This window comes from Halichoerus grypus, chromosome 4 (assembly GCF_964656455.1).
Source record: "Halichoerus grypus chromosome 4, mHalGry1.hap1.1, whole genome shotgun sequence".
NCBI lineage: Eukaryota > Metazoa > Chordata > Mammalia > Carnivora > Phocidae > Halichoerus > Halichoerus grypus.
Window position 1 is genome coordinate 186,019,503 of NC_135715.1, and position 24,378 is coordinate 186,043,880.

Sequence of the window (24,378 nt, forward strand, 5' to 3'; positions counted from 1 at the left end):
TACCATATGGCCCAGATATTCCACTCCTAGGTATATGCCCAAGGGAGGTAAAAATGTACGTTCATACAAAAACTTGTACGTGGAATATTCAAGGCAGAATTATACATAATAGCCAAAAAAAGTGGAAACAACTCAAGTGTTCATCAATAATATATAATATATATAATTATTTTTTAAAGGATTATAGAGATATCAAGAAAAGACTAAAATTAATAAAAGGAAAAAAAAGAAAATTAATAAAAGGGTCATAAAATGTTTCAAAAGCAAAAATCCAATAAAGATTCAGAGAGACCTGGGTTGCCTGGGTGGCTCAGTCAGTTAGGAGTCTGCCTTCAGCTCAGGTCATGATCCCAGAATCCTGGGATCAAGCCCCAGGTCTGGCTCCCTGCTCAGTGGCGAGCCTGCTTCTCCCTCTCCTTCTGCCATTACCCCCTGCTTATGCTCTCTCTCTCTGTCTCAATAAATAAATAAAGTCTTTTTTTTCTCAAAGATTGCATTTATTTATTTGACAGAGAGACACAGCGAGAGAGGGAATACAAGCAGGGGGGAGTGGGAGAAGGAGAAGTAGGAGCTCCGCTGAGCAGGGAGCCCGATGCAGGACTTGATCCCAGGACCCTGGGATCATGACCCGAGCCGAAGGCAGACGCTTAATGACTGAGTCACCCAGGCGCCCCAAATAAATAAAATCTTAAAAAAAAAAAAAAAAAAAGATTCAGAGAGACACTTGATAAGCATGTGAAAAAGGGATCTGTAGGAATGGCAAGGATCTAGCACAAAGAGGAAATATATTCTTGGTCTGGATCTATTCTGAAAAAAAAAAAAGCAAAAGCAAAAGCATATTATATGTCAATTATATTATGATAAAACTGGAAAAATACTAAAAGAAAAACTATAGAGAGTCCAACATAACCTGTTCCACCTTTCTTTGTAGTATTATTGTATAAATTACAAAAAAAAAAAGTCTGGTCTGCACATAGACTCTAGATATATATGAAAAGCTTAATAGTAGTTATTTCTTATGCCCAAGTAAACCTTCCACCCTCATGTTTTCCAAGTCATTGCTCTAATAGGCTTACTATGATTTATTATGCAATAATAAAAAAACACAGAATTGGGCTATCAAACCTAAGGCCATCAGTGAAATCCATCATTCATTTGCACAGCACCTTAAAACTTTATAAATCACTTTTACACATATTATCTCACACGACCCTCTTGAAGCAGATTGTCATTCCCATTTTAAAGATTAAAAAACAGCCTAAGAGGCATTAACAGACTTAAAGCCTCATAGCTAGTGAGAGATGGAAATACACTAGAACCTAGGTCTTACCTCTACTAATAAGCCACCTTCTAAGCTTTATAAAGAAATTGCTCTTTGGCACAGAATATTCCTTTTTTTTTTTACTATGGTTTTTTCTTGGTGAATCTTCTCTTACATACAGTATTTAGAACTCATTTTAAATAGTAATTTGGTATATACTGAGACACAGTTTAACATACAGTATAATACATATTATACACTAATCTCAATCATAGATTTCATTTCTTAAAAAAAAAAAAGCAAAAAAACTGTTAGGATGAACAAATTCCAAGCTAACTACCGCAGATATAATGCTTAAGGAGTCAAAATAATGGTTTCAGGCATAACTTTGCTAGGCACCCAAAAATCAAACATGTGTCTCACCCATTCAATTTACTTAATATATATATATATTTTAAAGATTTTATTTATTTACTTGACAGAGAGAGAGAGACAGAGATCATAAGTAGGCAGGCAGGCAGGCAGAGGGAGAGGGAGAAGCAGGCTCCCCGCTGAGCACGGAGCCCGATTCGGGGCTCGATCCCAGGATGCTGGGATCATGACCTGAACCGAAGGCAGATGCTTAAGTGACTGAGCCACCCAGGTGCCCCTAATTTACTTAATATATTAACATCAGTGGCCAGAGAAATATATATTTTTTTAATTTGTGTTTTCAAATCTTATTTGTTAAAGCACCATGGGGCACCTGGGTGGCTCAGTCGGTTAAGTGTCTAACTCTTGATTTCTTCCGGCTCAGGTCATGATCTCAGGGTTGTGAGATTGAGCCCCATGTCAGGCTCTGCGCTGGGCATGGAGCCTGTTTGAGATTTTCCCTCTCTCGCTGCCCCCTCCCTCCCTTCCTCTCTTAAAAAAAAAAAAAAAAAAAAGAGTTAAAGCCGCATGATGACACTGAAATATATACATGTCCTCCATAACATGTTCATTCTGAACACAAATGTGGTCTAAAAATCGAATCCCCCATTTTTAAAAAAAATATTTTATTAAAAAAAATTTTTTTTAAAAAGATTTTATGTATTTATTTGAGAAAGAGAGCAAGAGAGAGAGCACAAGCAGGGGGGAAAGGCAGAGGGAGAGGGACAAGCAGGCTCCCCTGCTGATCAGGGAGCCATGTGGGGCTCGATCCCAGGACCATGACCTGAGCTGAGGGCAGACGCTTAACCGACTGAGCCACCCAGGTGCCCCTATTTTTAAAATTTTTTTTAAAGATTTTATTTATTTGAGAGAGAGAGAGAGAGCATGAGAGGGGGAGAGGGGCAGACAGAGAGGGAGGAGCAGACTATCTGCTGAGCAAGGAGCCCAAGGTGGGGCTTGATCCCAGGACCCCAAGATCATGACCTGAGCCGAAGGTAGACACTTAACCAACTGAGCCACCCAGGTGCCCCGAGATTTTATTTTTAAGTAACCTCTACACCCTACATGGGGCTTAAACCCACAACCCGAGACAAGAGTTGTACGCTTTACTGATTGAGCCAGCCAAGCAGCCCCCAAATCCCCAATACTGATATAATTTTAGATAAAAGGTTTCATAGTTATTTTTCCTCTATTTTCCCTCCAGAATGTCCAGAATAGTCATCTACTTTATAGTTGTTAATCACTTACTGGCATAAGTAATGATCAAGTTATAACTGGTAAAAAAAGAAGAAAAAAAGTCAACCCGTATTTGAATACGACCAAAGAGTTTTGGATTATAACAAGACTGAATTGGACATTTCATCTGTCTGACATTTACTGAAGATTTATAAGTGTTAGGCTCAGGGCTAGGATATACTATGATTAATAAAACATAATCCCTGTATATGTTCCCTGGAGCTCTCCTCCAGGTAGGGAAAACCACCAGGTAAAAGAATAATTGCAATGCAATGTGAGAAGGACTATCTATAATGGAGGCTTGTACAAAGTACCATCTTCAACTTACTTGTGATCAGGTCTTATGAGATAAGATAAATATCAGTGTCTAAAACATGCTTCCAAAGCTGAATACCCACTCACTATCCTTTATCACCTTTCAGTACTGTGCTATACCCAGGTGTCTTGTCTCTTCCTGATTTGCATATTCGGAGAAGATAGCCAAGGTTGATAGTGTGCCACCATCTCAGGTTAAGGGGAAAACTCAGACCAAACACAAGTACTTTAAAGAACACACAGAGGGGCGCCTGGGTGGCTCAGTTGTTAAGCGTCTGCCTTCGGCTCAGGTCATGATCCCAGGGTCCTGGAATCGAGCCCCACATTGGGCTCTCTGCTCAGCAGGAAGCCTGCTTCTCCCTCTCCCACTCCCCCTGCTTGTGTTCCCTCTCTCGCTGTGTCTCTCTCTGTCAAATAAATAAATAAAATCTTTTTTTTTTTTTTTTTAAAGATTTTATTTATTTATTTGAGAGAGAGAATGAGAGAGAGAGAGAGAGAGAGAGCACATGAGAGGGGGGAGGGTCAGAGGGAGAAGCAGACTCCCTGCTGAGCAGGGAGCCCGATGTGGGACTCGATCCTGGGACTCCAGGATCATGACCTGAGCCGAAGGCAGTCGCCTAACCAACTGAGCCACCCAGGCGCCCCAATAAATAAAATCTTAAAAAAAAAAAAAAAGAACACACAGAGTGTCACGACCTTAGGCAACAGGTATAGCTCCTGAAGTCTTTACATTGTGAAGTGCTTACAAATCCTTCTCTTCAGAAGAAATGCTAAGTTCAAAAGCTCTGCTAGCCAGAGCTTCAATTCTGTGAATAAAATATTAAGCCTGTTTCTCTGAAACTAAAAACTGCACATTTCTGAACCTTTTATATACAGATTCTGGTAGAGAAGATGGCAATAAGAGCTTTTCTCCCGCAAAGCAAGCTACTGTGCATCTATGACAGTTTCCCCAACTGCAGACTGTGTCTCCTTTCTTGCAGAGACCATTAGCAAAATTATTCTCTTCTCATCTAATGCAACTTGACTGGGTTAAGGACAGAACAGTTTTAGAGGCAGATCACTGTTTTGAAGTCGTAAAGCTGGTTTTTATTCTCAAGGTTTGGGCAAGAGGATGTACTTGACTTTTCTTTGATTACAACATAGCTTGGACAACTCCACACCACTGAGGTTTCAAGATGTTGCTCTAGGAATTTTCCAGCTTTCCATATCACAGTGTACATATTAATGAAGAGGAAACTCAAACTGTAAGGGATATTAATTGCCTTGAAGCACAATTCCAACTAAACTAAAAAGGATTTGAAGAGGAAGTTTAGAAATATAATTCCCTCTGGGGCGCCTGGGTGGCTCAGTTGTTAAGCGTCTGCCCTCGGCTCAGGTCACGATCCCAGGGTCCTGGGATCGAGCCCCGCATCGGGCTCCCTGCTCTGCGGGAAGCCTGCTTCTCCCTCTCCCACTCCCCCTGCTTGTGTTCCCTCTCTCACTGTGTCTCTCTCTGTCAAATAAATAAATAAAATCTTAAAAAAAAAAAGAAATATAATTCCCTCCAACAGGACACATATGTTACAATCGAAACATCATTAAGAATTCCCTGGTTGGGGGGGTGTGCCTGGGTGGCTCAGTCGGTTAAGTGTCCTTCTTGATTTCAACTCAGGTCATGATCTCAGAGTTGTGTGATCGAGCTCTGCATTGGGCTCCACCCTGGGCATGGAGCCTGCTTAAGATTCTCTCTCTCCATCCACTCTGCCCCACTCAACGTGCTCTCTCTCTCAAAAATAAAAATAATTCCCTAGGGTGCAGCATATTCTGTGAGAATGAAGTCACGTTCTATGCATTAGGTTTAAGAACTCAAGAAAATGCTGGTCCTCAACTGACAATAGCTGCAAAAGCTCCTGGGAAGGTCTGACCTAACTGCAGTTTTGACCCCTCCATGTAAACACCTCCCCTTCTGTGGATAAGGAAAGCATCCAAACACTGAAGGTTTGCAAGAGTTAAACAGTTAGTCTCTCAAGACAACAGTCGGTATGTAAACATATTTTTTTTTAAAGATTTTATTTATTTATTTGAGAGAGACACAGTGAGAGAGAAAGCACGAGCCGGCTGGTGGGGGGCAGAAGGAGAGGGAGAAGCAGACTCCCCGCTGAGCAGGGAGCCCAATGCGGGGCTCTATCCCAGGACCCTGAGATCATGATCTGAGCTGAAGGCAGGGACTTAACCGACTGAGCCACCCAGGTGCCCCTGTAAACATATCTTTTAAGGCAAAAGTCCATTATCTTGGGTCAGGATTCACTTTAAACAATATAAAAGCCTATGTAAATGGTATTTAAAGGTATGAGAAAATATTTGTAATATACTTTATAATGACATGTGAAAAGGATAAAATTTTTAAAAATTAAAAAGCAGTTTACAAAACATATACAGTATGATTATATTTATTAAAAAGTATATATACACATATGAGGATTCTTTACTAAAAGAACTCATGGCCATTACAGAAAGTTTGAAAAACAGAAGATAAAAAATAAGAAAGAGCTATATACCCTATAACCCACAGATTACTGCTTAATATTTTGGTGTATGTATTTCCAATTTTTTTCTAGGCATATATACTTCCTCCCAATAAATGTATTATAAAAACCATAGTTTTTAGTCATTAGTCTTGCACTGATTTACATATACATGCTATTCTAAAAAACTAGGAAAAATTGTAAGATTCATGAACAACAGTAGTTCTCAACCTGGGATGCATATTAGAATCGACCTGGGGAACATTTAAAACTCCCAGTGCTGGGACCACCCCCAGAGCAATTAAATCAGAATTTCTGGAGATGGGGAGTCCAGGTGTTGGCATTTTTCAAAGTTCTTCAGGTGATTCCACCGAACAGCCAGGGTTGAGAACTACTACATGACAGAGTTTTTTCCCGCTTTGAACAAATCATGACTGATAGTAGTGCTTTCTTAAAATTTCATGTGCATATATATCCCCTGGGGATCTTGTTAAAATATACATTCCAGTTCAGTAGGTCTGGGGTAGGACCTGAGATTCTGCATTTCTAACCAGCTCCCCAGGTGATGCCAAGACTACTGGCGCAGGGACCATACTTTGAACTTCAGGGTTCTGGGAAAGAAAACACTTTTAAAGAATGGAAAGCACAACTTACAAACATTGAAGCCCATATTCTATACCAGACAGGGAATGGTGATCTACAGTAGATGAACAAAGAATTGACATTGGTTGTTAAAAGATGTTTCTAGGAAATAAGATTTTAGAGAACTGAAAGAAAGTTAGGAATAACACATTTTTCAGAGGAAAAACAATCATTGAAGCTTATCTATTTTGTGTGCACAAAGGAGTGCAAGCAAGCAGGGGGAAGAAGAGAGGTGAGCAGTGAGGAAAAAAAGATCAAATGTCTATAAAATTCTTATGGAAAAAATAAAACCCTTGGTTGCAGTGCTGGAAAGGGCTAGAGAAACACTATAAGGAGAGCTGCAGAGTTTATTTCTCTGCCAAAAACATGTTTGGGAACCAATACAGCTAATAAACTGAGGTTGGTGTAGATTAATAACCATCTTCCATCAACTCCCTCCTGGGGACCTAAGAAGAGACCCCAAGAGTATTAGGTCTCCCTTGGCAGTGCTTTAGGAAACAACAACAAACAGTGGACTATGTGCCCAAATGTTTCTCTTTGTCTGTAGAAGGAACATTAAGAAGCTTAAACATGGGGTCTCTTTGCAGCTTCTTGGGAATACCCTTCTTCAAATCTCTAAACTTCACTAGAGCTATAAAAAAAAAAAAAAAAAAAAGGGAAAAACTTTTTCACCCTAGGATCTTCCCACGGAAATTAGAAATGTTTAGTATATTTTTTAGAATGACAGAGTAAATACTTAATATAAAAATATTCATGTCACTACCATACTGTTATTCTTCCAAAATAATTTCTAAAAACAATAAAATATGAAGACTTTCATTATAAAATTATCTGGAGCAATTTTATGCATCAGCTGGTACACTTTATCAGGCATTCCTTATCAAATGGGCCATTTCTTTTTTTTTTAAAGATTTTATTTATTTATTTGACAGAAAGAGAGAGCGAGCAAGCGCGCACACAAGCAGGGGGAGTGGCAGGCAGTGGGAGAAGCAGGCTCCCAGCTGAGCAGGGAGCCTGACATGGGACTCGATCCTAGGACCCTGGGATCATGACCTGAGCTGAAGTCAGACACTGAACTGACTGAGCCACCCAGGCGCCCCTCAAATGGGCCATTTCTAAGTAAATTTCTGTTTAAATGAACAGAAGAAACTAGAGGGGAAGATTTTACCAAGAAATGGAAAGGATTCTGCTGTCAGATAATACATGTTACGCATCTCTTGAGTGTATGGATCTTTGGCAGAAAGATAGGCAATCACAACAGTACCACTGATCTTTACATTTAGCACTTACTATAGAACGACAATGGCGAACATGTACTGAATGCCAGATATTAGGCTAAGAGCTTTATCCATATCTAAATTAATCCTCACAATGCTATGACATAGGCGCTGTTATTAGAGTTCTTACATGAATGAGGAATCTGGTTTAGGGATGGCAAGTACCCTGACTGCCTGATTTAATGTTCATGCTCTTAACATTTATATGACACAGTCAGCTATCCTGCATGCCCAGTTTGTACCAGGGAGAGACTATACTCAGGACAGGGGGACAGAAGATGAGTAAGTCATGATCCTTAAGCTCATGGTACAGGACAAGCAGTCCTTCCAGGACAAGAGGCTAGAAAGCCACTTCCAAACACTGCAGAATATAGATGTCTTTGGTGCCATACAATGCCAGCCCAGATTATGCTGTTAGCATGTTCCACAGGTCATAATTCATCTACTTTTGGGGTCCCTGATTCTTGATCTTTTATATATCCTTGATGGGTAAAAGATATATTTACAAAAAGGACACATTGTATGACTAGAGACACTATTTATTTTCTAGCTTTCCAGAAATTATTGAACCACACCAAACTATATAAAATTGATAGAGCCACAACAATGTCCAGGTAACAGAACTAGTAGCAGTTGAGGGTTGGTCTTTTCCACATTCAAATGCTAAGGTGTGTGGCTGGACAATCCAGTCTAGTCAAGATTGGGAAAACAGATCAGTCTAAGACTGAGGTTCTGGTCTCTCTTCTGAGTTTCTACAAAGTCTCCAAAGGCTACGGGAAACCTCACTGCGTTAGTCTAACGATGGCCAAAAAGGTCAATAATTCTTTCTTTCTTTTTTTTTTTAAGTTTTATTAATTTAAGTAATCTCTACACCCAACACAGGGCTCAAACTCACCACCCGGAGATCAAGAGTCACATGCTCTTCTGACTGAGCCAGCCAGGTGCCCAAAGGTCAATAATTCTTAATCAGTGGCTCATTACTAATGCAGACAAAGTCCTAATCTTTTGCATTTCTCAGAGCTAGCTTTAACAGTCTTGTTTAACTTAGTAATTGCTGACAGTGTAAGGCCAGGGAAAAGGTAAACAGTATTTCCGGCCTTATCTGGCAGCTGGCTACATTCACTGCTTAAAGCTAGTCCTCAAAGAAAGAGGCAGGTTAAAATAACTGCTATTTGAGTACCTACATTCAATTTATATACCAAGCACTGTAGAAAGAGCTCATTTTAATTTTTCAATCTTACCTCCTTTAATACTGACACCCACATTAAATAGTGGTGCTCTCAGAAGTTAAATAGCTTTCTCAGCAACCCACAGCTAGTAAATAACATAGCTAGTATTCAGACAGAGATCTGTCCACACTACGTACTCTTAGAAAGAGTGGCTTCAGGCAACTGCAAGGTCTGGGGTTCTTTGTGAGAACAGGTCTCCAGAGCTAGAAGAGCTGAGGGAACTCATAAGAGGGTGAAAAAGGCAGCCAGATCCCCAAATATGCCATGGAAGTGGTCTTTTTGGCCTTCTAACGATGTTCTCCTGGAGTACGGTTAGCAGAGAATGAGGATGATGTACTGAGTTACTGATGCTGTACCGATCCACAAGGGAAACACAATTTTATCTATGATAAGAAAACTTCCCTATTATAAGTTACATTCAAATACTATTTGAGTTTAAATATTTCAAAATAATGATATTCTTTGATTGCAGCTATGTGTCTGAATATTAAAAAGTAGACCTGCTTTTCTATCTTCTGAATGATACTTGTTTGAAGGGGATTCAAGACCTTACAATTTGCTTTGAAGAACTGAAAATTTGCAGTGTTGTAAGCAATCTAAAATTATGTCCATTGACATAGAAGGCTGATTTGTTTGTTATAAAGTTTTTGATAAAAAGACTTCTTACCCTATTCAGAAGATACCGAAGGAAACAAGAAAATCCCAGGCAGGGGACATTTGGCAGTATGGTCCATATTATGACATGGAGAAATGCTTTGATTTGAAGAGCAGGGGTTATGATTTGAAATCAATCCTAGGCAAACTGTAGATTTGCTCATGAAAGCTAGTTCAGAGACATGGGTTGACTTCTTTCTGCAGACATTGAGTAACTTTTGCATAATCGGCAAAATCAAAACTATCATTTCTCAGAAATCTACACAAATGATTTATTAATATATATCTGGCTCACTACAGAGCCAAAGGAGTGATGTTCAGAGTGAGTGATGAGAAAAAGTCTGTTTTACGGGGGGCGGGGGTAATGTTATTGTAGTACTCTTTCTCCCTTTATCATTTACCCCCAAGCCTCCAAAGAGAGCTGCCACTGTTATTTTTCCCTTTCTCTGGTATAATCACGCTAACCATCTCATTCACTGAAGTTCTACTGTGTATCAGGCACAAGATGTATTGAGGATTCTATAGCTGTGCTGCCAAAAATGTGATCCATTGACCACTGGGGCTGGTTTGTGAATCATCTGTTGCCAGTTTGTGACAAGGTAAGTGTTTAAAAACTTTAATAGCAATTAAGCAGAGTAATTTGTGGATTCTAATAAAACTTTTTGGCTTTTATTTTATATGTCATTTTTCTAGTAACTCATATTTATTATTTTTTATTAACTCATTTTATTTTGTGAAAATATTGGTCTGTGAAGGATTAGAAGTAAAAACCTGGATCTTTACCAGTGACAGTTCAAGGAGCACTCTTCTAGATTGAAAGATAAGACCTCTAGTCTTAGTATGGTCTCAGTATAATCCTATGCAAATGTCCAATAAAAAAGTCCTTCCATTTTCAGACATACACATTTCTGAGGGACATATAAAGTTCAAGCTTTGTAAACAGGTTTGGGGCATGCTGATTTAAAAAAAAGAAGGGGTTATGAGTTAATAATAGGTTAAAAGAAGACCAGAGAAGGGTGAGATAGGAAGGTAATGTGAAGCAAGTAGAAAGGACAATTTGATAAAGAACGGCAACTCAAAAGGCAACCTTTAGGGCAGCAGGTATAATCAAGTGCTATAAGCCTGGGGTAATGAAGTCAAGAGGGTAAATTAAGGTTTGTTGGAGGAAGAAAGACATGGAGTCTAGTCTCTGCCATCCATTCCATTCTTCAGAATCACCTCCTACTCCAGCCCCTAGATGCACCTTATCTTCCAGCCACGTTTAGTTACTGCATTTCCCAAAGACCATACATTCTTGTGCTTCAGTGGTTAGCACGCGCCGATCTACTCTGCCTAGAATATGCATCCTACTTCAAGGATGCTCCTTAAAGCCACAGTGCTATGTCAACCTCCTCTCTTAATTGTGGTCTCTGATACACCCTGAGGCAAAGCTATCTGATCCCTCCTCAGCGTACCTGTAGACTGGTTTACACTGAAGTACTTATCAGAATGTAAGTCAAATTTGCAAGTCAAATTCCATTGGCACAATATTATTTATCCTTTCTCAGTGCTCTGCACATAACTGACACTCAAATGTGTGTTGAACCACAATGAGTATTAGAGAGTAAGTCAGAGGGGTTGACTAGAATTCTCCCTCTCAGGCTGAGCAACCAGAAAGCAAGGCCCACTGAAGAGTGTCCAGGAGCCAAACATGGAGAAGTGCTCATTGAGGATTCAGAAGGCTGGGGCAAGGGCAACTTAGAACTGGAGCTCGGCAAAAAGAAGCCGCAAACCAACCAACCAAAAATCCCCATTCTCCCTAAGGAGAACAGCTAAGTCAGTCGGCCAAATTGCAGGTAAAAAACACATTAGATGGATGCCTGGGTGGCTCAGTCAGTTAAGCGGCTGCCTTCGGCTCAGGTCATGGTCCCGGGGTCCTGGGATCGAGTCCCACATCGGGCTCCTTGCTCAGAGGGGAGCCTGCTTCTCCCTCTGCCTCTGCCTCTCCCCCTGCTTGTGCTCTGTCTCTCTCTCTCTGACAAATAAATAAAAAAATCTTAAAAAAAAAAAACCACAAAAAAACAAAAAACAACAAAAAAACACATTAAAATTTAAAGGCCCGTTCTATATTAAGTTGAATTCATGACTTGGCAGAGTACCTGTAAATTATATATGGGCATGCGGTTCATTACCTATAGTTTGAGGAATTTCAAGGTAAGTAGAATTTCCAGGCAAAGTGGCTGACTCAGCACATACTGATGTATGCTAATGTCTACCATGGCAGACCAGAGCAATATGAGGCAAAGCTTCAACACCAAGGTCACAGGCATGAAGAAAAACCTCTCTCTTCTCATTCCCTCTGGGCTGGAAGCAGCTGTAATGACTAGCAATAAACAAAGGGAGTCTCTATTTGGCGGTATCCTACGCATTTTCATCATAGGATTGCCTTTCTTTCTTTCCTTTTTTTTTTTAAAGGAATGCCTTTCTTTGCTTTGCTTTCCCAGTTTTGGGTTGTGGCCTTTTCTTTTTCTTCTTCTTGCTCTCTTTTAACACTCTGCCTTTACGATCTCTCCCCTCTCAAACTCTCTCCTCCTTGCTCACTTTCTGAACTCATTTCCTTTTCTTACTCCTACCTTCATTATTTTTTTTAAATTTTTTATTAATTTAAAGTAATCTCTATCCCCAACATGGGGCTTGAACTCACAACCCTGAGATCCAGAGTCATGTGCTCTACTGACTGAGCCAGCCAGGCGCCCCCAAACCTTCATTAATTATTAAATATCACTTCATTCTCCTTCTAGGCTTTTTCTGAACTAGCATTGGTCATACAGAGCATCCTGTATGTATCCCCACATTCGTGAGAACCAATTCTAATTCACGGACGTTTACACATCTTTCTCTACCCAATAACCTCCCAGTGATTTTCCCTGTGGTATTTTTCCTATTTATGGGGGACGAGGTGAGAAAATATAAATGGATCCCTGAGAAACTGAGGTTTCAGTATCCTTGAAACATAATATGCAGCACTGTAATCACTGGTGATATCCCTGTGAAATAATACTCTGGCCCTGGCAAAGGCACTGTGCTTGGAAAGCATACAATCAAAATTCAAACTGGCCTGGGAAACAGTGGAGGCAAGTAATTTAGTAATGAGAAGATCACTGTCTGAAACATAACACACTCTTCTCACTAGCAAAGTCAAATGAAACCTTTTTTTCCCTCATAGGTCCATTACTCTACTGATATGTGCAGTTATGTGTCTGAAACTGGTCAGAAAAATGCTACAGTATTGAGAGGGAAATCAACTTCCTCAAGTTAGAACCTTCTTAAAAAAAGAAAAACAAAGCCGAAGAAGGTTTTGGTTTTCTTTTTTTTAAAATATTTTATTTATTTACTTGACAGACAGAGACATAGCGAGAGAAGGAACACAAGCAGGGGGAGTGAGAGAGGGAGAAGCAGGCTTCCCACCGAGCAGGGAGCCCGATATGGGGCTCGATCCCAGGACCCCGGGATCATGACCTGAGCCGAAGGCAGATGCCTAATGACTGAGCCACCCAGGCACCCCGATTTTGGTTTTCAAGTGGGACATATGTGCCATGTAGAGGGCTTCCTTTGCTATCAGTCCAACAGGCACTACTTCCCAGAATTGTGAAAAAAGGCTTCAGATGTCTAAGCTGGAGTAAAAAAGAATCACTAAGACTCTGGTTTTATCAATACCCTGAAACATGAAACCTACAAATTTGCAAAAGAGAAAGCAACCCTGAACTTTAAAACAAAGATAAATAATTGAAACAATGCTATAGTAAGCACAATGAATTTGCAGAGCTACTGGTTTTTTTGTCATTGTTTAAAGATTTTATTTATTTGAGAGACAGCGAGTAAGCGAGCGAGTGAGCGCACAAGAAGGGGCAGAGGCAGAAGAAGCAGCAGACTCCCCGCTGAGCAGGAAGCCCAACGTGGGGCTTGATCCTGGAACCCTGGGATCATGACTGTAGCCGAAGGCAGACACCCAACTGACTGAGCCACCCAGGTGCCCCTGTAGAGCTATGGTTTTTAAAGTGAGTTGGCATATACTATTTCACTCAAATTTCAGAACATCTGTTAAGCAGACAAAGCAAGCATTTTCCTTGTTTTACAGATGTTAAGCAACTTGCACAAAGTTAGATAGCTTAAATAAGTGATTTCCATTCTTCTTCTTTTTTTTTTTAAATTAAATAATCTCTACGTCCAATGTGGGGCTCAAACTCATGACCCCAACATTAAGAGTTGCACACTCCACTGACTGAGCCAGCCAGACACCCCAGCTGATTTCCATTCTTTAATAAAGATCTACCTGCTTGGGACACCTGGGTGGCTCAGTCGGTTAAGCATCTGCCTTCGGCTCAGGTCACGATCCCAGGGTCCTGGGATTGAGGCCCCCATCAGGCTCTCTGCTCAGCAGGAAGCCTGCTTCTCCCTCTCCCACTTCCCTTACTTGTGTTCCCTCTCTCGCTGTATCTGTCTCTGTCAAACAAATAAATAAAAAATCTTTAAAAAAAAAAAAAAGTAAGGTGACTTAATTTCCGCATCTATTATCCATTTTCGAATCCTGGCAGATTATACTTAAATTGTTTCCTCAAGTATCAACTACTCTCAAAAAGATCACCAGTGACCTATAAGGTATCATGGGACTCTCAGTAGTCTCAAATATTCAGTGAATGAATTCAATTTCCAGCAATTCCAAGGACTTGTTTTTGACCTTCATTCCTCCTCATTCTTGATCCCAAATCCCCTCCAAAGCACTCTCTTCCTGCATGTTTCATGTCATTTTCCTTCCTCTGTTACTCTCCAGGATCTTAAAAATTAAGCTGCTCAACACCTACTCATCTCTCAAGATCCTATTCCAATGACAATTCTGAAGTCTTCCACAACACCTCCAGCAGTAGTCAATCTTCCTCTGAGATGCCACAGCACTTTATGCTACTTAGGCACTTACCACAGTGTGTTCTGATTGTTATGGTCCCTTTCTCTCTCCCTTATACAATAAAACTTCTTTGGATAGGAAAACCGGTTTATCGGGCGCCTGGGTGGCTCAGTTGGTTAAGCGACTGCCTTCGGCTCAGGTCATGATCCTGGAGTCCCAGGATCGAGTCCCACATCGGGCTCCCTGCTCAGCAGGGAGTCTGCTTCTCCCTCTGACCCTCCTCCCTCTCATGTTCTCTGTCTCTCATTCTCTCTCTCGCAAAAAAAAAAAAAAAAAAAAGGAAAACCGGTTTATCATTTTGTAACACGTTAACTATAGCCACAAGAAGACATTCCTGTAGTCAGAACCTTAAGGTTCTGCCTTTATCTCAGGGATAACCTCTCAATCCTTAATTTCCCATTTATAAAGTGAGGATAGTAATATATAGAGTTGTTGTGATAATGTAAATATATATCAAAGTGCTTTGAAAAACTGAAAAAGACTATAGGAATGTCAGATATTAGGCCACCCCCTTTCTTCTTGTGGCTATATTTAAAGTGTTATTTATATTAGAGTTATTTATTTAGTTCTCTAGACTTTATCTAAATTCAGAGACAATAATTGCTCTCCAGGACTCTGAATCAGTGGATCCACAATGCACTAAACAGAATACTTCATCAATACTGAGTATCCAAGAAAAGAGTTGTCTGAAAAACAGAACGGAAATGATGTCTTGTTTTAATTATATCAAATTACAAAAAATGTTTTGCCTATTTTAGGTGTAGCACATATCTGAATAGAATTACTTGCTGAAAACAATCCTTGTTAATTAAGAATGACTGTCACCAAACCAACGAATTGCAGTGTTGGAAAATGATTTGAGTCCTTCTGGAGATTATCTCTCTAACACCTTATCCGATGCACACATAATTTCCCTCCGCAATACTCTTGATGGACAGGAACATCCATTTGCTGCTTAAAATACTTTCTGGAAAATGCTTTTTTTTTTCCTTTCAGGTAACTCTAATTGTTGGAAACTGGGCTAAATAAACTTTGTCCCCTATAACGTCTACCCTTCTCTGACAGCCACAAAGAACACATTTAATTCTTTCTCTTTAGAACAGTTTTGTAAACTTTAGAAGAGAACACTCATGTCCCTTGCTTAATTCTTCATCTTCAGGTCAAACCGTCTCATTCTTGGACTATTGTATATATGACATGATTCCAATGCCTCTCCTCTGAACCAGGTGCACTTAGCCGCGATCCCCTCATTGTAGACCAAACAAGTTGCTCACATGTGGGACTGTTACCTTCTTTATGGATATTGGACTGTAAGAAAATATACTTGTTTTTCCTCTCAGCTTCAAAATTATCATCAGGTCAAAAGCAAAAAAAGAACGGTACTCTTAAAATCTTGAAAATCTGAGTTTTAATTATTTAAGCAATGGTTGGAACCTTTAGATTACTAGTCAAGATGGCCTTTGAACTACCTTCCTATGATGCTAAAGCTCAGGAATAGGGATAGGTCTGTACATTCAGAAGTCAGGTCCTCCTGTACCATGGGGATTTGAGGATGCAGAGTGCTGACAAAGGAGGCCATGAGCCAAAGTGAGGTCAAGCTTAATAGGAACCCAGAGCTGCCAAACCTCAGCACCACTGCTAGCCCTTTATCAAATACAGTGACAATATAGCTAGAATTTTTCATGGGAGTCTTACCATGTTCTGTTCCATTTCTCCAGAAGTTACTATAATGTTTCACTATAAACCATATACAGAATCCTGAAAGAAATTTAGAAGATCTGAAGAAGACTGTATCTATTTATATTCCAAATTCTTTTCTAAAATGTGGAAGCAGGAATGCCCATTTAAAAATCCTAAATCACATGATCAATAGGACATCACTTCATTTAATCCATTCAGGGTAACAATAACAACTTCTCATCCTGGGAAACACAATACCAGTCACAATCTACATGAAATTTATGACTGGACAATCTGTGATCAACAGTGTTCACTGGCTTTATGAGTGCTGTGTTTTGGTTGCTTCCTCAGAGCTTGAGTTGATAAACAAAACTGTATTTTAGAAAATCATAAACCTCAAACTCATTTTTAACACTTGGCCAAGGCATCTATTAGGGAATACTGGTATTCAATGAAAGTTCAACAGTCCACTATTTTTAATAAGGAAATCTAAATGAATAAAAGATTTAAAGCCAACTATTTTTGACTGGAAGTAAAGTCAAAGGTCAAGGTGCTATGAGAAAGAGGATATGGGGGATCCAGGACCAAACTATGGAGATGGAATGCAAGAACACAAGTGAAAGTACTTTCAGAAACCTTCTGAGTCAAACTACTTCCTTTTCTGCTAAGCTGTCATAAATTAAAATGTAATTAGTTCCCAGAAAACAAGATAAACACTAGGCATACATCAATGCTTGCTAATTAAATCATTTCTTCAAAGAGGCAAAACAGAAATATTAGTTTCTCAGTAAGAGTAACAGCAAGAACGCACTGGTTTATCTCAGAAAAAAACTGGCTTTGCAGCAATATTAACACCAGTTAGTTATAATGTTAATAATTTTTAATAAAACAAATAATAATATAGTTAACATTTATTACTTACTACGTGCCAGGCCCTATACTAATTGCTTTATATGCAGTCTCATATAATTCTAACAACACTGTGAGGAAATTATATGGATACTGAGGTTTAGAGTTTGAATGTTCTAAGGTAACAATGGTGGAGGCAGTGTCTTAACCTAGAATCCACTCTTTTTTTTTAAGATTTTATTTATTTGAGAGAGGGAGAAGATGAGAGAGAGCATGAGAGAGGGGAGGGTCAGAGGGAGAAGCAGACTCCCCGCTGAGCAGGGAGCCAGATGCGGGATTCGATCTGGGGACTCCAGGATCATGACCTGAGCCGAAGGCAGTCGCTTAACCAACTGAGCCACCCAGGCGCCCTTTTCTTTTTTTTTTTTTAAAGATTTTATTTATTTGACAGAGAGAGAGCACAAGCAGGGGAAGTGGCAGGCAGAGGCAGAGGGAGAAGCAGGCTCCCCGCTGAGCAGGGAGCCCGATGTGGGGCTCCATCCCAGGACTCTGGGATCATGACCTGAGCCAAAGGCAGTCGCTTAACCAACTAAGCCACCCAGTCGCCCTAGAGTCCACACTCCTAACCACTGAACTACTGCTCTATGCGCTGCTGCAGTTACAGGTAAACTTTCTCCATAAAAGCTACACACACACAGCAAGTGAAGTGTCCCTTTCCTCCAAACAGTTGCCAATACTGAATATTATTGATTGATTGATTATTTATTCATTTATTTATAGTAGACTCCATGCCCCATGTGCAGCTGGAACTCACAACCCCAAGATCAAGAGTCGCATGCTCAGGCGCCTGGGTGGCTCAGTCTGTTAAGCGTCTGCATCTGCCTTCAGCTCAGATCGTGATCCCAGGATACTGGGATCAAGGCCCGTATCCAGCTACCTGCTCAGCAGGGAGTCTGCTCCTCCTTCTCCCTTTGCCCCTCGCCCAGCTTGTGCACCCTCTCTCTCAAGAAAGTAAAATCTTAAAAAAAAAAAAGGGGTTGCATGCTTTACTGACTGAGCCAGCCAGGTGCCCCTATTGTCAATCTTTTAAATTTTTATCAATTAATTGGGAAAAAAGAGATAGTCTGTTGATTTATTAAAGTTGAACATCTCTTAATTTATTCATTGGCTATTTGTAGTTTTCTTTTGTGAACTCTTTGTTCATATCCTTTGCCCAGTTTGAGTTAAACATTTATTTTTTTTTAAAGATTTTATTTATTTGAGATAGAGTGAGAGTGAGCAAGAACGAGAGAGAGCACAAGCAGGGGGCTGGGGCAGAGGGAGAAGGAGGCTCTTCACTGAGCAGGGAGTCAGACACAGGGCTTGATCACAGGACCCTGGGATCATGACCTAAGCCTAAGGCAGACACCTAACTGAATGAGCCACCCAGCCACCCTAAATATTTATTTTATTGATTTGTAGGCAGTTGTTTATTTTTTTTATTTTTAAAATATTTTACTTATTTATTTCTTTATTTACTTATTTATTTTAGAGAGGGGGAGAGAGAAAGAGAGAGAGAAAGGCAGAGAGAGGGGAAGAAGATAAAGGCAGAGGGAGAATCTTAAGTAGGCTCCATGCCCAGTGCAGAGCCTGACACGGGGCTTCATCTCATGACCCTGAGATCAAGACCTGAGCCAAAATCAAGAGTCAGATTCCTAACTGACTAAGCCACCTAGGTGCCCCTTAAAGATTTTTTTTTTTTTTTTTTTTTAAAGATTTTATTTATTTATTTGAGAGAGAGAATGAGATACAGAGAGCATGAGAGGGGGGAGGGTCAGAGGGAGAAGCAGACTCCCCGCTGAGCAGGGAGCCCGATGTGGGACTTGATCCCAGGACTCCAGGATCATGACCTGAGCCGAAGGCAGTCGCTTAACCAACTGAGCCACCCAGGCGCCCACCCCTTAAAGATTTTATTTTTAAGTAATCTCTACACCCAACGTGGGTCTCGAACTCACAATCCCAAGATCAAGAGCCGCATGTTCCACCAACTGAGCCAGTCAGGTGCCCCTGTAGGCAATCATTTATATTGTAGATATTATATTAACTTCTGGATTATAAGTAAATAGGGGCAATTAGCTAATCTTCAAAGAAAAAGTTAAATTACTACTTCATACCTTAGACCAAAGCAAATTCCATATAGAATAAAAATAATAAAATTATAAAACCATAATCTTTCTATGGTAGTGTCAATATCTTGATATTAAATTTTTTAAAAATATTTTATTTATTTGAGAGAGAGAGACACAGTGAGAGAGGGAACACAAGCAGGGGGAGTGGGAGAGGGAGAAGCGGGCTTCCCGCGGAGCAGGGAGCCTGATGCGGGGCTCGATCCCAGGACCCTGTGATCATGACCTGAGCCCCAGGCAGACGCTTAACAACTGAGCCACCCAGGCGCCCCTTGATATTAATTTAATAAAGTTATATACAGGTTGGGGCACAAACTATCCTCATAGTTGAAAATGTGTCTAATTTTTGACTCCTCCAAAACTTATCTACTAATAGCCTATTGTTGACTAGAAGCCTTACTGATAACATAAAGTCAATTAACATGTACTTTATTTGTTATGTGTATTGTGTACCATATTCTTACAATAAAGTAAGTTAGAGGAAAAAATGTTATTAAGAAATCATAAGACAGAGAAAATACATTTACAATACTGTATACTGTAGTTATTGAAAAAATTCTTGTGTAAGTGGACCTGCATGGTTTAAACCAGTGTTGTTCAAGAGTCAACTGTATTGGGGCGCCTGGGTGGCTCAGTCGTTAAGCGTCTGCCTTCGACTCAGGTCATGATCCCAGGGTCCTGGGATCGAGCCCCGCATCGGGCTCCCTGCTCGGCGGGAAGCCTGCTTCTCCCTCTCCCACTCCCCCTGCTTGTGTTCCCTCTCTCGCTGTGTCTCTCTCTGACAAATAAATTAATAAAATCTTAAAAAAAAAAAAAAAAAAGAGTCAACTGTATTTATACTGAGGAAGACCAGTTTGAAGAGGCAGAACAGTGCATTATACAGACTACACTAGAAAACTTGTGTAAGAGGACTGTGACAAATTTATGTCATGAAAAGCAATTAAAAGTAAAAATCTTTGGAAATTATTAACATGGTAAATTTATTATTAAGAGAAAAAAGTAAGTTACAAGATAATGCTTATGATTCAATTTTTATAAAAGCAAATACATTACACTAGCTACATTGGAAGGCTATATTAAAATATCAATAAAGGTCATTTCTGGGTGGCTGGAGTTTGTAATAGAAAAATTAAATACCATTTTAAAACAGCAAAGAAATTAGATTTCTACCACATATCATTTGTGTAAAAACATTCCAGGTGGATTAAAGAGCTAAACATTAAAAAGAGATGAAACCATAGAATATTTAATCTTGGGATAAGAAAGGTTTTGTTTTGTTTGTTTAGTTATAGCAATTAATTTAATCTGTATTGCAAACCTATTAAGTAGATACTATGATTTTTATCTGTTTGAATATTAAAGAAACAGATGGAAAGAGACAGCTGAGTGACTTGCCCCAGGTCAGGAAGGTCTTCTTATGACACAAAAATGCAAGGGTGCCTGGGGGGCTCAGTTGGTTAAGCATCGGACTTTTGATTTCGGTTCAGGTCATGATCTCCAGGTGGAGATCAAGCCCTGAGTTGGGCTCCATATCAGCGGGAGTCTGCTTGAGATTCTCGCCCTCTCCCTCCGCCATTTTTCTTGATTGTGCCTGCGCTAGTGTGTGTAGTGCATGGTACACACACACTCGCTCTCTCACTCAAATAAATAAATCTTTTTTTTTTTAAAGATTTTATTTATTTATTTGACAGAGAGACACACAGCGAGAGAGGGAACACAGCAGGGGGAGTGGGAGAGGGAGAAGCAGGCTTCCCGCGGAGCAGGGAGCGCAATGTGGGACTCGATCCCAGGACCCTGGGATCATGACCTGAGCCGAAGGCAGACACATAACGACTGAGCCACCCAGGCGCCCCTCAAATAAATAAATCTTTAAGACACAAAATGCAGGGGCGCCTGGGTGGCTCAGTCAGTTAAGTGTCTGCCCTTAGCTCAGGTCATGATCCCAGGGTCCTGGGATCGAGTCCCACATTGCGCTCCCTGCTCAGTGAGGAGCCTGCTTCTCCCTCTCCTCCCAGCTGTGCTCTCTCTCCCTGAAATAAATAAATAAAATCTTAAAAAAAAAGTGCATAAAATGCAGAAGCCACATGTAAAATATTGATGAATTTAAAATGATAATTTAAAATTTGTTCAACAGGAGTGCCTGGGTGGCTCAGTCAATCAAGCATCTGCCTTCAGGGTCCTGAGATCAAGCCCCCAGTTGGGCTCCCTGCTCTGTGGGGAGCCCACTTCTCCCTCTCCCTCTAGCCGCCCCCCCCCCCCCGCACCGTTCATGCTGTCTTTCAAATAAATAAACTCTTAGAAAATAAATAAAATTTGTTCAACAAAAAAGGAGATGAGCAATACATTGATGGAAAATATTTGCAACATACAGAACAGGCAAATGATACTAAAATAAAGAACACCTACAAACCAGTAAGAAAAGTAAAAAATTCAATAGTAAAATGGGCAAAAACAAAATCAACAAGGAATTCACGGAAAAGAAACTGCCAAACAGAAGATTTTGCAACTTCTCTAACGATAATAAGAACTATTACCGGGATGCCTGGGTGGCTCAGTCGGTTAAGCATCTGCCCTTGGCTCAGGTCATGATCCCAGGGTCCTGGGATTGAGTCTGCTTCTCCCTTTGCCTGCCCCTCCCCCTGCTTGTGCACTCTCCCTCTCTCTGACAAATAAGTAAAATCTTAAAAAAAAAAAAAGAGCTACTACATAATGTTTACTAGGCATCAGGTGTTAGTTTCTAAATGCTTCAGCTATCAACTCATTCAATCTTCACAACAACCCTATGAGATAAGTACTGTTTTTATCCCCATTTACAGATGAGGAAATTGAGGCAGAGGTTAAAGGAGCTGCTCAGGGCCACACAACCAAGAGTACAGGGCTGGGATTCCAACACAGATAGTATAGCTCTACAGTCCAGAATCGCTCTTAACCACTATGCTCCATTACCTGTCCAGGGATCTCAGTATCCAGGGAAATACAAATTAAAACAAGGTGTCACTTGTCTAAATTGTCAAAAATATAAAAGGCAGACACAGTCAATGTGGAAATGAGCATTGTCAACATTGTTGGTAGGAGAATATAATGGTGCTTTCTTTTGGTAGAAAAAACTCTTAACAGAAACAGATACAATGAAAATTCAGAGAGCAATTTACCCAATAAAAAAGGTGGACAATAGGTAGTTTGTTTTACTAAAACATTGTTTTTTTCCCCGAAGGTAGCAGCAAATTTTAGAACTCCTTTCCCTTTCTCTCTTAATCCTCAGATGTCAATAAGGGCTACCAGAGGATGAGTATCCTCTTGCTCCCATGCTAACTTTTTTATGTGGCTGCTTCCCTTGAGATTTAATCAGCTCAGGTCAAACCTTCTCCAAAAGCCTGTTTCTTAACACACTAACGTCATCACTGAACTGGTTAATTCACCTGCCCTTCTAGTGGGCTGATGTAGGTTCTGCTTTCTACTCGTTTCCACATTTGTCCCTTAGCCTCTTTTTTAACAGCTTCAAGAGCCCAGACCGAGGTAAGAAGTTAAACTTTCCCTTTCGGCTTTGTCTGAAAGCCATTAAAAAGATTCATTCTTGTGTTCAGCAGTATGTTAAATCCAATCAGACAAAAACGTTGCTTCTGAAATCTCTCAATTCTCCAGTCTCCTGTTTTACTGTCTACAGCATACATGTTTAGTAACAATGTAAGTTATTAAGGGAAAAATAAATCCATGTCATAGCTTTTCTAACACTTCAGCCATCCCTATTTACTTACAGGTGCCATTATGAAGAGAAACACCAAAAGGCACATGGAGCTATAAAAGAGGCTGTTACTAAACTTCACTACATAAAAGTACTGAAAGTTTATAAGGAATGGCATTATGCCTAGGTGATAATGCCTTCCGTTTTTCCGAAAGCATAACAGGTCAGCTTCCACTTGAAACTTTTCATTTGTACATCCAAAGCGTCCCGTAACTTTTTTGCATTTTGTGTTCTAAAATTTACTACCAACTTGGTCTCTGACGGTGACAAAGCCATTAAAATTTGCAGGGGTGAAATGGGCATTGTGAAAACACATAGGCAGCTCAGAGAAAAGTGCTTCACTAAATCTCCTTTAGGGGAGGAGACCTAAAGTGATGACTACAATTTCACTGAGAGAATAATTTGAGAATGTTCCCTATTGTACGCACAGGATGCAAAAAGAGATTAAGGGTCAGCAGGAAAATCTGAAATTGGAATGTCCAGGATTGCATTTTTTCATCCGCATCCTATGGTTACAGATCGACACTCCATTAAAACACGAGGCTTCCTCACTACTTTAAGGAGGGAAGGGTGCACAAGCGGCACAACAGGCCCGAGGCAATGATCTCTCGCTCCTGCTAAATCCTACCGTCTCCCCAACGTAATCAAATAATTGCTGGACAGCTCCACCTTGTCTACGCGTTAACCACACAAACGCGAGCGAGCAGATACCTTTGCCAGGAGTCCCAGTGCAACACCAAAACACCTCAAGGCACCTCACGCGCGACTTTAGGGTCCTCACTTCGCTGGACAGAAAAGGCAAAAGCTGAGAAAGAAGCAGCCACCATCCAATGCCTCAAAAGGCCAAGACAGAGTTAAGATGAGGTCGATCCCGGGCTTCTCTTCGCCCACCTTCCTCTGCTCCAGCCCTGGAAGGAGCCACAAGTGAGGCAGAGAAGTTGTGGAAACAAGGCGGGGGTGGGGTGGGATGGGGGAACCCGGGAGAGTTTAGCACAAGCATTTGCATTTGTCCCACGCAAGGTCACTCGCTCCGAGTCACTTTTTCCTGCTCCCCCGGGGGCTTCCCGCCAAACAGGCTGCTGGGCTTCGAGGCCAGCTCACCGCGCCCCCTCGGTCCTTCCCTGCGGGCCGCAGCCCCTTCCCGGCCTCTGGGTACGGGCCGAGGCTCGGACCCAAGCCTGCCTCCCCGATACCCGTTTCCGACGCCCGGCGCTTCTCCCAGCCCAATTTCGTCCGGGGCTCCTCCGCCTCCAGCTCCGGGAGCTCCCGACAACGTCCCCGTCCTCCCTCAGGACGCCCCTTGCCCCGCCTCCAGTGCCCGGTCCCGCCGGGGGCCCGGACGCCGTTCCCTCCGTCCCCTCCCGCCGAGCTCCCGTCCGCTGCCTACCTGGCGCGGCCCCCGCCCCCCGGCCCGTCTCCTCCGCGAGCGGCCGCCTCCCAAGTCCTCCCGGCCCCGCCCCGCTCTCGGGCG

At 41.1% G+C, this 24,378-nt stretch overlaps 1 protein-coding gene and 1 long non-coding RNA gene across 2 annotated transcripts in view; both read right to left on the reverse strand.

Moving 5' to 3' along the window:
- The window catches only part of PDE6D (phosphodiesterase 6D), a 49,622-nt gene that overhangs the window by 24,992 nt on the left and 252 nt on the right, over window positions 1-24,378 (reverse strand). The window lies entirely within an intron of this gene.
- On the reverse strand, window positions 16,194-24,372 carry LOC144381666 (uncharacterized). The gene is made up of 3 exons (XR_013447429.1): window positions 24,101-24,372; window positions 23,619-23,815; window positions 16,194-16,229 (listed from the first exon to the last, which is right to left on the reverse strand). It is a non-coding gene; the product is annotated as an uncharacterized LOC144381666 (long non-coding RNA).